This window comes from Amphiura filiformis, chromosome 2 (assembly GCF_039555335.1).
Source record: "Amphiura filiformis chromosome 2, Afil_fr2py, whole genome shotgun sequence".
NCBI classification, from domain to species: Eukaryota; Metazoa; Echinodermata; class Ophiuroidea; order Amphilepidida; family Amphiuridae; genus Amphiura; species Amphiura filiformis.
The window spans coordinates 58,478,655-58,493,936 of NC_092629.1; the positions used below are offsets into that span (position 1 = coordinate 58,478,655).

Sequence of the window (15,282 nt, forward strand, 5' to 3'; positions counted from 1 at the left end):
TCATGCTATCCAAAATGGCGACCAATGGGCCTTTTCACATGCAATTATACTGCTTATCAATACGCTAAATGACTAACTTTTAAAAACAGCAAGTATTTAATATTTCAGTTAATTTATCCCTCTAATTAGTTTTATAAATTTAGTTTTGAGCTATATTTGGAGAAAAATTGGGAATGTCACCAAAAAAAGAAACGAGACAAAAAAGTAGATCCCTGTCATAAAAGTGCGTGAGCTGTCGAACTCGTGGCACGGATGACGTCATGGAAAAGCGACCTCTGTTGCTTGAAAAAAGTTTTTAATCTGTGTTTCTATCATTTCCCTCAGTAGGCCTATATAGGCCTGGGGAGCGAGGGGTTATTCCTTGGCTCATTCGTAGAAGCTCGTAGACTAAGCTGACAGGGGAGTTATGTGAGCAAAGGATTTCCTCGATCTGAGAGTTGCTTTGAGAGCACTCAAATCGATGAAATGTCCAGTTTGAGAGTCTCTCAAATCCAGGAAAACCCTCATTTGAGAGTACTCACAGATCGAAGAATTGTCCAATGTGAGAGCTCTCAAATCCATAAAATAGCTCATTTGAGAGTACTCTCAAATCGAAGAATTCTGCCAAATGAGAGTGATAGCGCCCTCATCACCATATCCGGTGACAATTCATTTATTCCTACGAGCTGCATGGAAACGACGAGACGATTTTCGTATTTTTAAAGTTCAAATTTAAAAAATATCATATCAATTTATAAATAATTATACCTCAAGTCGAAGTCAACAGGTAAAATTAAATTGTATCATGATCACGGACGGTGTAGTACTATTGTCAAAGGGAAGAAATAGAATGCGGTATTATAGCAAGTTCCGTGTTTCAACAACCAAAGCAAAGGCGTCGTACGTGTACGTAAGCTTACTGAATGACATGAAATGATGAATGACTGTACCTGACTCACGTCACTCTGTGAACCAACGACCATGACGACGACGTACAACGTACCGTAAGTTCCGATATTTTTATGATCTAATTTATAATTATGCAAAGTGAATCCAAACAGTAAAGATGTTATCCCTTATCATGCTTATCGAACAATTAGGGCATTTCGTGATCCAGCCTCATCCCCCCACTTTTCTCAAAAAAAGTTGAGATTTTTATATCATTGGAATACCGGCCTGGCTACATAATGTTTACGTACAAAATATTTCTTGCAGATTAATTCGTTTAGCAAAGATATCGCGAAGTTTGAATTTCGTTCTGGTGCACCAGAACAAAATTACAACGTATTGTCTATGGAGCAGTGTAATACACATGACATAGCCTAGGCCTAATCATGCATAACTCGCAAACGCAAAATCGGAATCAACTGAAATTTTGGGAATATGCTTTTTTCGTGGATATGTACTGAAAAATGTCATAAAAAGAGGATGCTAGGATCACGAAATACTCCTTTAAATATCAACTTCTTTAAATTTTACAAATTTGGTCAACTTCATTCAATTATTTTAACACTTCATGAATCATGATCGATGCCTTTCAATCATTAAGGCCCTTCACAATTGATTCCGAGTTTACTGTTCAAGATTTTAAAAATAGGACGAGGTGACTTTTAATTATTAATTATCTATTATTTTCTTTATACCACAACCAACTGTCAAACTGGTTTTATTTAATTATTGTACGTACCGTACATGAATGGTTACTATTTACACCTCCGCTTCCGCCTCCTTCTCCACCCTCTCAGGTGCAGTTATACTTTTTGTTTATTCATCATTAGGCCCTTCGCACTTGATTATTAGTTTCCTGTTTACCGCCCGCGTCCAAAATTGAAAATCTCAAAATAATTATAATTATTTTATTTTTATTTCTATTTTCTCCTAATAACTTTCAACTACTTCTACTTGTCATTTTCTGACTTTAATAATATCAACTATAATGATGAATGAACAAAGAGTACAACTCCACCTTCACTTATTTATAAAATCAAATATTGTTGTGAAATAATTAAATGCCCGCTCTAGTCAAAACAAGTCAATAGTTGCTTGTAATTGTTCAAACTAAATAAAGAAAATAAAAGATAATTAATAATTAAAAGTCACCTCATCCCTTTTTCAAAATCTTAAACAGGAAACTAATAATCAAGTGCGAAGTGCCTTATTGTTGATATGATTCATGTTAGAAAGGAGCAAGTAAAAGTCATTAAAAGTTATTTAAAGGAGAAAATCCAAAATAAAAATAAAATAATTAAATATTTTGCAATTTTCAATTTTGGATGCGGGCGGTTAACACTAAACTAACAATTTAGTGTGAAGGGCCTAATCATCATTGTATGGTATCATACTTATGATACTATGATGATTCTCCCTGGAAAACTGATCACTCGGTCGGGGTTGTTCTCCGTTCCATCCAGTGCACACAATACCCATAATTTCTCACTCACATAGACCTGTCAAAAGGGATCCCCTCGCGAAATCGCTATAGGTTTGCAGGGCCTTTCAGTTCCAGCAGACCTTCCACTTGTAAGGAGCTCTATATGTAGCTGTGGAACTCCTCGGAGAGTTCCTCCTGAAAACTATCTATCAAGCTCCTCGTTTCTTGAAAATATCATGGTTTTTTTTTTTTTTCAATGCTGGACATTATAAATTGAGCTCCTAGTTGAGCTCCATAAAGTTGTTATCTGATTTAAAATAGAGCTTTACCAGTTTCCAGAAATGAAAGTCTCCAGCCAATTTTTGTCTCGCCTGATAAGGCAGGAGACTATATAATCACTTTTCCGTGCGTATGTATGTATGTGTGTATGTGTGTGTGTGACAAATTTGGTTAAAGTTTTGGTTAAAGTTTGCCTTCCGCCTATTTTCTCGGAGACTAGGAGTCGCATCGTTCCTCAAACTTGGTGGGTGGGTGCATCTTGACCCGAGACAGAACCGGTTTGTATTGGTTAGTGGGTCAAGGTCACTGAGGTCACCTAGGGGTCATCTGAGTTCAAATTAGTAAAAACTGTCGTATGGGCATGAAACTTGGTTGGTACAGTCAACATTTAAAGCCAAATTTTTTTAAGGTCATTCCGAGGTCACCAAAAAACTGTTGTGTTTAAAATAAGATTTTATCACAAAATGTGCGTATTGATCAGGATTTCATGATGAATTTAAATTTCTGGACAAGCGTTTGGTATTGCAGCTATAGTGCGCAATTAGTCAAGCGACATTTCCATATAAACATGGACATGTATAACTTAATTCATTATGTTCTGGAGAAATGGAAACTAGTGTGAGATTATCATTGGAGAAGAAATTTATCACATAAATTTTATTTGTATTTATGGCAAATGTACGTTTGGAGAATATTTTATATAATGAATTAAAACGTGCATTAAAAACAAATTGCATGAAATTATATTTATGCACACACAAAGATGTAAATTTAACGCGATTTAAATGTGCATTTTTGAGATGATTGACACAATCATATAGGAGTTCGGGGAGTGTCATGTAGTAATGTTATCAATGCGAGATTAATTGCAATATGCGCTCAAACTAGTACGCGGCGTGGCGCGCTATGTCCGCAGACTTGCGTAGCGCCATGATTGCGAATGTATTTTATTATTGTAATTCACTTTTGAATGTAATGTCCGACCGCGATGTCGTAAAACTATGGAATGGGAAGAAAAGAGGAGAGAGAGGATGGAGAGAGGAATAAAAGGACTCCCAAGTCTAAGAATTATGGTAAAACTTCGCCTGATGGTGTGATTTCATAGTTTTATTAAGAAGATAAGCCGGCAGAGAACGTAACAGGGGGTCATCTGAGGTCAAATTAGTAAAAATTGTCGGATGGGCATGAAACTTGGTGGGTACAGTCAACATTTAAAGCCAAATTTTTGGAAGGTCATTCCGAGGTCACCGGGGTCATCTGAGGTCAAATTAGTAAAAACTGTTGGATGGACATGAAACTTGGTGGGTACAGTCAACATTTAAAGCCAAATTTTGGAAGGTCATTTTGAGGTCACCAGGGGTCATCTGGGGATTAGTAAAAACTGTCGAATGGGCATGAAACTTGGTGGGTACAGTTAACATTTAAAGCCAAATTTTCAGAAGGTCATTTCGAGGTCACCAGGGGTCATCTGAGGTCAAATTAGTAAAAATTGTCGTATGGGCATGAAACTTGGTGGGTACAGTTAACATTTAAAGCCAAATTTTTGGAAGGTCATTTCGAGGTCACCAGAGGTCATCTGAGGTCAAATTTATAAAAATTGTCGGATGGGCATGAAACGTGGTGGGTACAGTCAACATTTAAAGCCAAATTTTCGGAAGGTCATTTCGGGGTCACCAGGGGTCATCTTAGGTCAATATAGTAAAACTGTCGGATGGGCATGAAACTTGGTGGGTACAGTCAACATTTGAAGCCACATTTTTGGAAGGTCATTTTGGGGTCACCGGGGGTCATTTGAGGTCAAATTAGTACAGACTGTCGTATGGGCATGAAACTTGGTGGGTACAGTCAACATTTAGAGCCAAATTTTTGGAAGGTCATTTCAGGGTCACCAGGGGTCAGCTGAGGTCAAATTAGTAAAAACTGTTGCATGGGCATGAAACTTGGTGGGTACAGTCACCATCAGCCAGATAATCGTGCCCAGCCGATAACCGCCAAATTCATTTACCTCTACCAAAAATATTTGCGGTCGCGAAAGCAGGCGAGACTCGTGGTTCGAAAACCGCCTTGTCTCTAGAAAACACCAATTTGCTTTTGTAAGTTTATTCCTCTGATAAGAAAACAGAACTTTTTCAATTGTTTCACCAAGACAAGAGGTACGGGTATTTATTGTATAAAAAAACAAAAAACATAATGTATGATCGTGAGTGACGTCATACCGACCAAGAGAATAAATAAGTACCGGTATTGTAATTTGTAAAACTACCCAAAGCTCGTTATACTTTATTTTAAATAATATATGATCACCACCGCCTGACTGTCACAGATTCATTCACCAATCATGAATGCTACATGTAATTGTTTACTATGGTCTATGGATGCAGCTACTATAATACTTTTGCAGGCAGCTTAAAACAAGTATTATAATTTGTCATTTACATTGAAGTATCAGTATCACACTACACAAAGAACCCTGACAAAGAACATGCGTGAGCTTTACTTCCTTTTACAGGCTCCCGGTTTTATAGTCATGATCAATGTGATATTTCTGTGTACAAAAAAAAATTCATTATTCAATTAAATGATGATTTCTTCTGAAATTTGCCATTCTGAACTTGCTCTACATGTAGAAGTCAAGTCACAAATTTGCTCACCGATTAGGTTCACATTTGAGGCTAGAGAGTAGAGATCATTGCATTCAAAATTGAGTCGGATTCACTGAAGCATGACACCACTCACACCGCAGCCGATCGTGACGGCAACAAGTGGGTGTTTGTTTAAATTAGTTTATTTATATTATTCATTGTTCAGTGGTGTTACACAGCAGTTTGCTTGGCAAGAAGTGCTAATACCATAATACAGTACTAATTTATTCTCGTTATGTTGTCTTTTGCAGACTTGCTGGTCCAGTGATAAGTCCTTTTACCTTTATATGATGCGTCTACTGTGATCTACAGCAGCAGTCAAAACACTACTACATGTATGAAGGGCCTACTTACATGTATGTACACCTTCTCAGCAGCACAGAAGGTTCTCTTCAAGAGTCCAACGTGAGGCAACCAAGGAGCTATATTTACATGTTTGTGTGACCATGGTAAATACATACCAGTATTTCTGTGGTTTTTTTCAGTTTCTTCATTTATTATCCTGCCTGAATGACATTGTCAGATGTAAATCACCTTCCCATGTGTTGTATACAAGTCATTCCGACAGGATAATAAAAGAAGTGGAAATACAAGTGTAATTATATTCAAAAAGGTTTGAAAATCACAGACAACCGATTATGTAGCAGGAAACACTTTGATTTTTAACAATGTTATGTTGCCCCATTAAAAATCAAGACAAATCACAAATGTGGTATGCCTCTAAAATTACAGTTCTACTGTATAATGTAGGCATCAAACTTACATGTATATAATATTATCAGAACAGACATCAAATTTATAATCTGAAATATTCTGAACTGATAATGTAATAAACACTTTTAAAAATGTGTACATTTAATACATGTTAATGATTTCTAAAATACATTTTGTCATATTCAGTTTTTTAGTGGCTTCCAGCATGCAGGCTTTTTAGTTGACCTTTTCATTGTTTCTCAGCTGATCTATTTCTGAATTAAATTTGCTGAAAAGTTAAAATTGTAATTTTGCATGTACCATGTGTTTTGAGTAGGGCCAGTAAATAGGTGGAGATGTTACATGCAGCAAACATTTTAGGGTTCATCTTTTAATTTTCTCAGTAAATATGCAGCCTATGTAGTTAAATTTGGTGTCAAATTAAAGCTTGTGATGAGACCAATACAGTAAACCTTCAAAAAGTTGTTACAAGTTATTAACATTTGAATAATTTGCATCTAATTAGCATAATGTGCAGGGTGGAGGAGGATCAGGAGGAGGAGGATCAGGAGGAGCACATTTAATAAAAGTGACACCCAGGGGTCATATGATGCAAGAGGTCTATTTCTTTTTTCACATTTTTACAATTCACTTTAAACTGCATGGTACTATAACACCATACAATCATATTCCAGGTAATTTAATTTGCTTTGAGAAGCAATTTTGCATATTCCTTGGTTCCTTGGTTCATTTGCAGCCAGAAAATGTTACTTTTATATATGTTGGGTATAATATGTGAAAGATATTCATATCTAAACGAAAAAACATGCAATTTTCATCTCGCGAAAACATGTAACGCATTACCGGCCCAACTCAAAACGCATGTGGTCATTTTCAAAATAAATGTTGTGAACGTCAAAAACTAAACATTTAAAGTGTTTAAGTCTGATCTTACCATAATGCTTCCCCAACTTGTTTCCATTCCAAAAAGTTGGAAAAGGGGCATATTCTCTTCCATTACTCTGCCCTTAAAGCCATATTTTCGTAATTGTACAATATTTTGGAAAAAACCTTTTACACAGTCAATAAGTAATACAGAACTAAACATGATATTATGTTAATTTTTCAATTAATCCACAAATATTTGGATTTAATTCACTAGGTACCGATAATGTGTGTAAATTCCAAATGCACAAGACATTTTAGGGAGACCCTGCACAAACGCTAAAGGGTTACCTTCCAGTGCAAGTGTGAATGTACGAACGAACGAACAAACTGAAGGACACAAGTACTGCTTGAGCTGGCTTTGTCATCGAAAATACCAGAAAACAAGTCACATTTATGATGAATTAATTATTCATTCAGACTTGATTTGAAAAAAGGGCTGTTAAAGTCTGCATGTGGGTGAAGTTAAAGCAACAATGTTTGATTTGCATAAAGCTTATTAGATTCATATTTAAATGTTAGTTTTCACTAATCACATTGTCCCCTTTAAGTTTCGAGCCAAACAAATGAGGTAAAACAAAGAAAATTGCTATTTCATTCTATAAGGGCCAATTCACAATGCGTGTATTATAGCTCACCAACCTTATTAGATTATGAGGCATGAGCATTTATCTTTCACTTCCGTAGTCCCCTCTTGGGCACTACTTGAAAACATAACAAATCAAGAGTAAATATATGTCTGAATTAATATCCAAAAAGTTCCCACGTTTTACTTGGCACATTTAGGAGTTATTTGGGGTTAAAAATGTGTTTTTTGTGATTTTTTTCCATTTTAAAAAATAAATATATATTTTATTGATTTAAAAAATATGTCATTATATCAACCTAGTTATTCTGAACAAAAAAGTTAATGATGGTGAATGGCTGTGAGCTATAGTTTTTGATCTATGGCCCTTTCAAATTCTTTCAATTTAACCCTAAATAACTCCTAAATGTGCCCAGTAAAACGTGGGAACTTTTTGGATATCAATTTAGACATATATTTACTGTTGATTTGTTGTGTTTTCATGTACCGGTAACTAATGTAGGGCCGTAGAGATGCATGCCATATAGTCTATATAAAACCATGCCTAACTCAATTTAGCAACAAAATTGAGCATTTGCACCCATGTCTTGAATTGGTTGATGATTGTATTCATATCTATAAATTTAAGCAGACTTAGGGTAAAGGCAAACATTCTAAATTTCTTTTTTTTTAATTGACAGATGATCAGTGCCATACAAGCTATGGAGAAGCATTCCGCATTACATTGGATTGGGGAAAGGGAGACAAGACCAAGTCTATTATCATCATCAAAGAGGTTAGTACACTTGGGAACATCTCAAACAGTGCATGTACAGTTAAATGCAATTTTGTGTGATACACGCAAAATACACTGTAAAATATGCACAATAAATGCGCATGTATGCGTCGCATCTTACAAGTTGAATCCACGCAGAGCACCCCAAACTTCTGATAATCACACAAGATGCTAACTACTGCTTGTCCAAGATTTTTTTTATATAAACAATAGTATACAATGGGCAAAATCCCTAAAATGAACACCATATTGAGGGTTTTTTTAGCTAGTTATTTGCTATGCAATATTTCTTCACAAAAGTGTTACTATAAAATTCTCCAATAAAGTGTTACTATTTCAATGTGACCCATGGGCCTCATGGAAGGACAGAGGATACCTTAAAACATCCACTGAATGAGTAATCCAGGCAAAAGAAGAAATAAAACAAACAAAACAAAAACTATCTATGCATGTGTCAAATCAGAAAGTGATCACTTAGACATGGACCAAACTGTGAATCAGGTGTCCTACTCTGCTCTTCCCTCTTCTCTGCTTTCCCTTTTCTTTGCCCACTCTATCCTTCCACTATACAAGTTTAATATCATTTGCTCTGAAGTCTTAAAAGTCAATGTATTTAAAATATAATGTTGCAAGATAATAAAAAAGAGATTTATTTAATTCATATAACCTGGTTTTGCAAAATATTTAGGCTACAAATGAATTAAAATGATTTCTTTTGTGTTTTTATGACAGAATGTGTCAAATATCAACGCTGCATTGAAGAGTGGCGAGCTGCCTCATCTTGTAATATTCAACGAAACCAACTACATTGTAGGAGATGGTGTGAACATACAGTGTACGGATAGCTCTGCAGGTGCCTCTCTCCAACTGATTGCCTTGTAAATGTAAAATTGCCTTGTAAATATCAAATTGATAATTTAAATCTAGTGAACTGGAAATCTAGACAAAAAATAGTAAGTCCAGTTGACTATATTTAAATTATCAATTTGATATCTTGTATTATGTGTTTCAATTTGAGTAATCGCAAATTTACTCTCAAGTATTAGGGCTTGTCCAAACACTTCTTACACCTGAGCTGTATGTAGGCAAGAGGTCTACTAAGTACGAGAAGTACCTGCAACCTGTTGTGTACTGCTGGGGACAGGGGAGTGATAACCCTCTGAAAAAATCAACATTGAACTTGAATAGCCTTGTGTGCATTTTTTGACTGAATTTTGACGTCATCATTGGTTTAACACGTAATCACAAAAATGTCTCAAATAATTCCAAAAGTGTATGTATGTTATCAAGCACTATTTTATCTATTGAGGTTTGACAGTGAATCTCATTGTAAGCAGTGTTGTTAATTTACCGGTAAATTAAAAAATGGCGTTAAATTACCGGTAAAAAATGGTAAAATAAGTAAATTAAGTAAATTATAAATTATAAAAAGTTAAAATGAACCAAAAAATCAAATTCTTTTCATATTAAGAGCTACATATATATATACTTGAACACAGTCCTGTTTTGTTGAATATACCTTTCCAGATGAAAATCAGCTTCATAAATAAATCTGAAGTTGTAAGAAGTGGCAATGGTAATTTTTTCATTCATTTTGAATCCAAAATTATTTATTTTCATGTGAAAATGTATACATTGCACTGGAAAATATATTTTGTGCATTTTTTTTTTTTTTTTTGCCAATAGAGCTAAAAACGCACCTCGGCTCGGGCGTCCAACGTTCAGGCAGTGTTGCCGTCATATTGTTTATGCTATTGGCTGTTGCTGCATTAAATGACTGTCGGCCACCATCGTCTGGTTTCAACTTGCATATCTTATTTGGCTGATGTATACATGAACAACCTGAATGTTGTGTTATTTTGAATCTACTCAAATATGTCAGTACATTTCTGTGTGAATGTGGGTTAGCACTGTATTGCCCAGACATTTTTCATTTTTAAAAGGTTGAATATATCAACTAGAATTATACCTGATTAGATACAAAACTGCTAAATGAGGTGTGTGAATATCCAATACTCTGTATACACCAATATTTGTGTTACAGGGTGTGTTGGTGTTCGCGTGTGCTAGAGGGAGGGTTGTAAATTTTCACATGTCTGACTGGTAGAGGTCACTGAGCAGTCATGTGTACATCCATATCGGGAGGGTGCGCTTGTCAGCTGTTGCATGTGTCTCTTCTCATGTGTTGGCTGGGGTTAGATGCCACCTCGTCCCAGGTGCGGTTCTCTTTGATTAGTCCCCGGGCCACCTGGTTTGGGAATGTTCTCTGTATTCCTAGGCCATGTGGCTTGGGGATGGTTTGGAGTGGCCTCCGCACAACATGGGTCTAGTGTTTGTTCCTGACTGGAATGGGGGGCACGTGTGGTGGCTGACGGGTGCATCCTTGTGATGCGGATGTACACATATTGTGTTTAAATAGTGCAATAGTATATGTGACCCATTACATCGAAACAGACCACTTCGCGGCTAGCTTCATTGGCAGATAACAATGAAAGAAGATGGAAAAATATAAAGAAAATAAAAAGAATTCATAGCTTGTTTTGCCTCATAAAACATTTTTACTGTATCTGATTTCAACAAGGAAGGTGTCATTTTCAAGCTAAAAGCAGCAGTTTATCCTAGTGTTTAAATCTCCATTTTCATTTCTGTCGCAAGGTGGTCTGTTTCGATGTGATGGGTCACATATATCTTATGTAATTGCCCCAATGGGTTGGAGGAGTCACACCTCTTGGTGACAGTGTCTTGATGCTTCTGACTCTTCCAGGCTAGCCCATTGGGTCTATTTAATTTTGTTTCCTTATGTAAAATTGTATAATTACTTTGCTTTTTGATGTATTTTAGCTGAATTTGTAAAATAAAACAAAATAAAAAATAGTCATACTCCACTAACAGTTCACTTTCAAATTATATAAAATAAGTGCATGATTTCAACCATAGAACTTTTTCATGCAATTTGCCATTACAATGGTGCAAAAAGTAGAAATTCCAAAAAAATTGAGGGTGTTGCTATAGAGCAAATCACACATGGCTTTAATATTAATGTCTTTAAAGCTGGAATACGCTGAGAATAAACCAGGAATAACATGCATGGTTCAAATATATGTTTAGGGCATATGATAAAAACACTATAGATGAACCAGGAAGATGCTAAAAGAAACATTACAACTGTCCAGGATAAGGGAATAATTAAATAATTATTTGGACTTTAAAATGTCAAAACATTGTGTGTTGTAATCTTTGAAGTTGGGCACACATACATGTACTGATTTAGGCTGTGTTAACCTTAAGAAATACTGGGTGGTGTTTTTTTTTGTAACTTAACTGTTCATGCAAGATATATTTTCTACATTTCAAAAAGTGTACCAAAACAAATGTTGAGTTTCCAGTGTTTCTGAAAATAATATACTATACTGGTATATAGACTATAAAAAGCCTGATTTATTTATGGTCTCAAAATCAATGTTTTTACCCCCCTAGTATTTTTTGGATTACTTCTCCATTTACATTAACAATTGTAAACATCTCAAAGAAAGTAACTAACCCGCCCCCCCCTTAAATAATGGCCATTATTCAAAAGCGGGCTATTGTATTACAAATCTGTAAAATATGTTGGAAGCAGAATTTATTTCTGCGCATTTTGACACCTCATTTGATACGATAACCCAGAAAACAATAAAACACCAGTCAATTTAATGTAGTGAGGTCCAGATTTGAAAATTGCACTTACAACAATGCAAAAACACTCAGATATCATTACACAGATTTCCTTCCATTATAATTGAATACAAATCAATAGAATTTACTGCAACTTTCAATCATATCTTGGGTTACATTGATTTAAATGTACGCTGTGACATCAATATTTAGATAACTGCTACATGAGGTGTCAAAATGCGCAGAAATAAATGCATTTTACAGATTTGTAATACAGTTGCCCATTTTTGAGAAAATTATTCATTAGGCCATTATTTAAAGGGGGGTTAGTTACTTTTTTGAGATGTTTACTATAGCTTGTATGAATAATTAAGAAGTTTTGGCAATTATGGTATTTCTGAGAGGTAGACTTGCCAAAACATTATAAAAACTGTTTAGCAATAATCATTTATCACTCTGTAACATGTTTAGAAGGTAAACAATGTGTAAATTGCTAAACATGCGTGTTTAAATGTCATCCATCAATAAACATATTTATGTATTAAAATGTTTAATAAGTCATATAGAAAGAAATAATGTGTTCAAATAAGTGTTTAAGTCCTAAACATTTTTTTTACAATGAATGTTGTTGACACTGAAATAGCTAAATTGAAGTTATTGAAGTGTTTAGAGTAGGCCTATATGCCAATGTATGTACTTTGTACATGTGTTTAATTTCAACTGTATTTTAAACATTGTGTTTAGTATTGGTAAAGTAAATACCTTGCTGTGTTTAAAAATTGTTACAGCCTGATAAACACTTGCATGTGTTTAATTAATAAATGCAATGTGTGTTTATATCAATAAACAAAGTGTTGACCACTTAAACAGAATGTTTGGTTTAGTGTCTATTTGTGTCTGAGTATGGTGTTTATTATATTAAACATGTTTAATCCTGCAACACTAAATGTGTTTATCCATTGCTTGCAGAGTGTGTAGGTTGTAAACACACCCCGGAGGAAATAAACACATTTGTGTTTAAAAGGTGTTACACCTACATATCTGGGGTGTTTAAATAAGTGTTTAAAACCTAAACGTTTGGATTTACATTGTAGGTGTGGTGTTTGCTAGAAGTATAGAAATATGATGTGCATGTATAAAAGGCTAAAAGCTATAGTTTAAAACGAAATCAATGCCCCTATATATCGCACTATTGTCATCACTTTGTAAACATGTTTAAATGTGGAACATGTTTGAGTATGACGGATAACTTTTATATCCCTTCGAATGAATGAAGAAAGAAACAAACATGGTTTTCCTATTCTTTCTGCCTTCAAACAGATAATTAGCCCGATTTTATATGAAAAGAAAGGAAGAAAAAACAAATGAAGGAAAGAAAATCAGTTCAAAGCTGTTTGATATATTGGCCTATTATACAAAAACATCCAAAATGCAAGCTAAAATAGACAAAGCAATGGTTTGTGGAATTAGATTGAAAGAAAGTCACTGAAAGAGAGAAAACAAAATAAGAAATAAATATATTTTATTTTTAATTTTGATGCAGAAAGTCATCCCCTTTACAAAGATCTTTAATAATTATCTATGAAATGGATACTAGGCACACGGCAAAAACCGACCCACTTTCTATGCTTCCAAATCTGGGTATTTGATATACCTAGATATGGAAGACCTATGTAAAAGCGCGTGAATAGGAAAAATAACGAGTTATTTATATGAAGCTTAAAATTAACCAGGGAGTTTGTGGAAAAAATGTCTGAAATAATGTGTAAATTTAGATTTAAAAAGTCCCCAAATGGGCTGAAGATACCTAAAAGTGTGGAAAGTTTGACTTTATAAAAGAAGGAATTCGGGCAAAAGAAGAAAAGGTGGCATCTCTGATATTTGAAATTACTGGGAAATACTTACATTGAAATTACTAGTATGGCAATACTTTATATTTTAGAAATACCGTATAGTTAATTTGTTCGTGTTTCTGACAGATTTTCATAATTTCATATCAAATAATTTCAACACATTTAAAAAAATGCCACTCATCCAAAACAGATTTAATTAAATTTATATTTCCTTAAGGGCTGGGGTATGAACGTTTGGACAGTATTTATTTTGGGACATCAGAGCACATCAGACATATCGAATTGCATTCTGAATACGAAGAGTGTCATTCTGATATCAAATAATTTTGATTTTTTGAAATTCGCAATTTAATACACATTTTATGGCAAATCATTAAAAATTGATATTTTTGATATTTAACAGTACTTGAAGTAAACTTTAGAAATCTGATGATTTATACTTAAAGTGTATGTAGGTGGGATGAAAAGCCGACGATCAATTGAAAATTTTGACCTTTCGTATTGAAGATATGGATTTTTTCCCAAAACACCAAAAAAAAAAATTAGGTCTTTTGGGAAAAAAAATCCATATCTTCAATATGAAAGGTCAAAATTTTCAATTGACCGTCGACTTTTCCTCCCAGCTACATACACTTTAAGAATATAACATTAGATTTATATAATTTACTTCGAGGACTGCTATATATCAAAAAATTGAAAAATATCAATTTTTTATAATTTGTCATAAAATTTGTATTATATTGTGATTTTCAAAAAATGAAAATTATTTGATATCAGAAAGACATGCTTCGTATTCAGAATGCAATTCGATAGGTCTGAGGTGCTCTCATGTCCCACAAAAATATTGTCGAAACGCAATAAACGCTCATTTTAGATCCCTTAATCTGTGAGATGTGTTTGTGACAAGAGTTTACACAGTAAAAGTCAAAACATTATTTCACTATAATACCAAATAAAAATATTACAATATTAAAAAGTCACTGAAAGAGAGAAACAAATAAGAAAGAAATATATTTTATTTTTAATTTTGACGCAGAAAGTCATCCTCTTTACAAAGATCTTTAATAATTATCTATGAAATGGATACTAGGCACACGGCAAAAACCGACCCACTTTCTATGCTTCCAAATCTGGGTATTTGATATACCTACCGGTATGTGCGCGCGTGAATAGGAAAAATAACGAGTATTTATTATGAAGCTTAAAATTAAACCAGGTAGTTTGTGGAAAAAATGCCTGAAATAATGTGTAAATTTAGATTTAAAAAGTCCCTAAATGGGCTGAAGAAAACTAAAAGTGTGGAAGGTTTTACTTTATAAAAGAAGGAATTCGGGCAAAAGAAGAAAAGTATGGCAATACTTTATATTTTAGAAATACCGTATAGTTAATTTGTTCGTGTTTTTAACAGATTTTCATAATTTCATATCAAATAATTTCAACACATTTAAAAAAATGCCACTCATCCAAAACAGATTTAATTAAATTTATATTTCCTTAATCTGTGA

At 34.2% G+C, this 15,282-nt stretch overlaps 1 long non-coding RNA gene across 2 annotated transcripts; it reads left to right on the forward strand.

Annotated features, from left to right (window-relative positions):
* Positions 1 to 652: 652 nt before the first annotated feature.
* Positions 653 to 9,932, forward strand: LOC140146457 (uncharacterized). Of its 2 annotated transcripts, none has more exons than XR_011858249.1 (4): positions 653 to 983; positions 5,523 to 5,720; positions 8,176 to 8,270; positions 9,003 to 9,932. It is a non-coding gene; the product is annotated as an uncharacterized lncRNA (long non-coding RNA). The 2 variants fall into 2 exon arrangements; XR_011858248.1 differs by having other exon boundaries at positions 654 to 978.
* Positions 9,933 to 15,282: the final 5,350 nt, after the last annotated feature.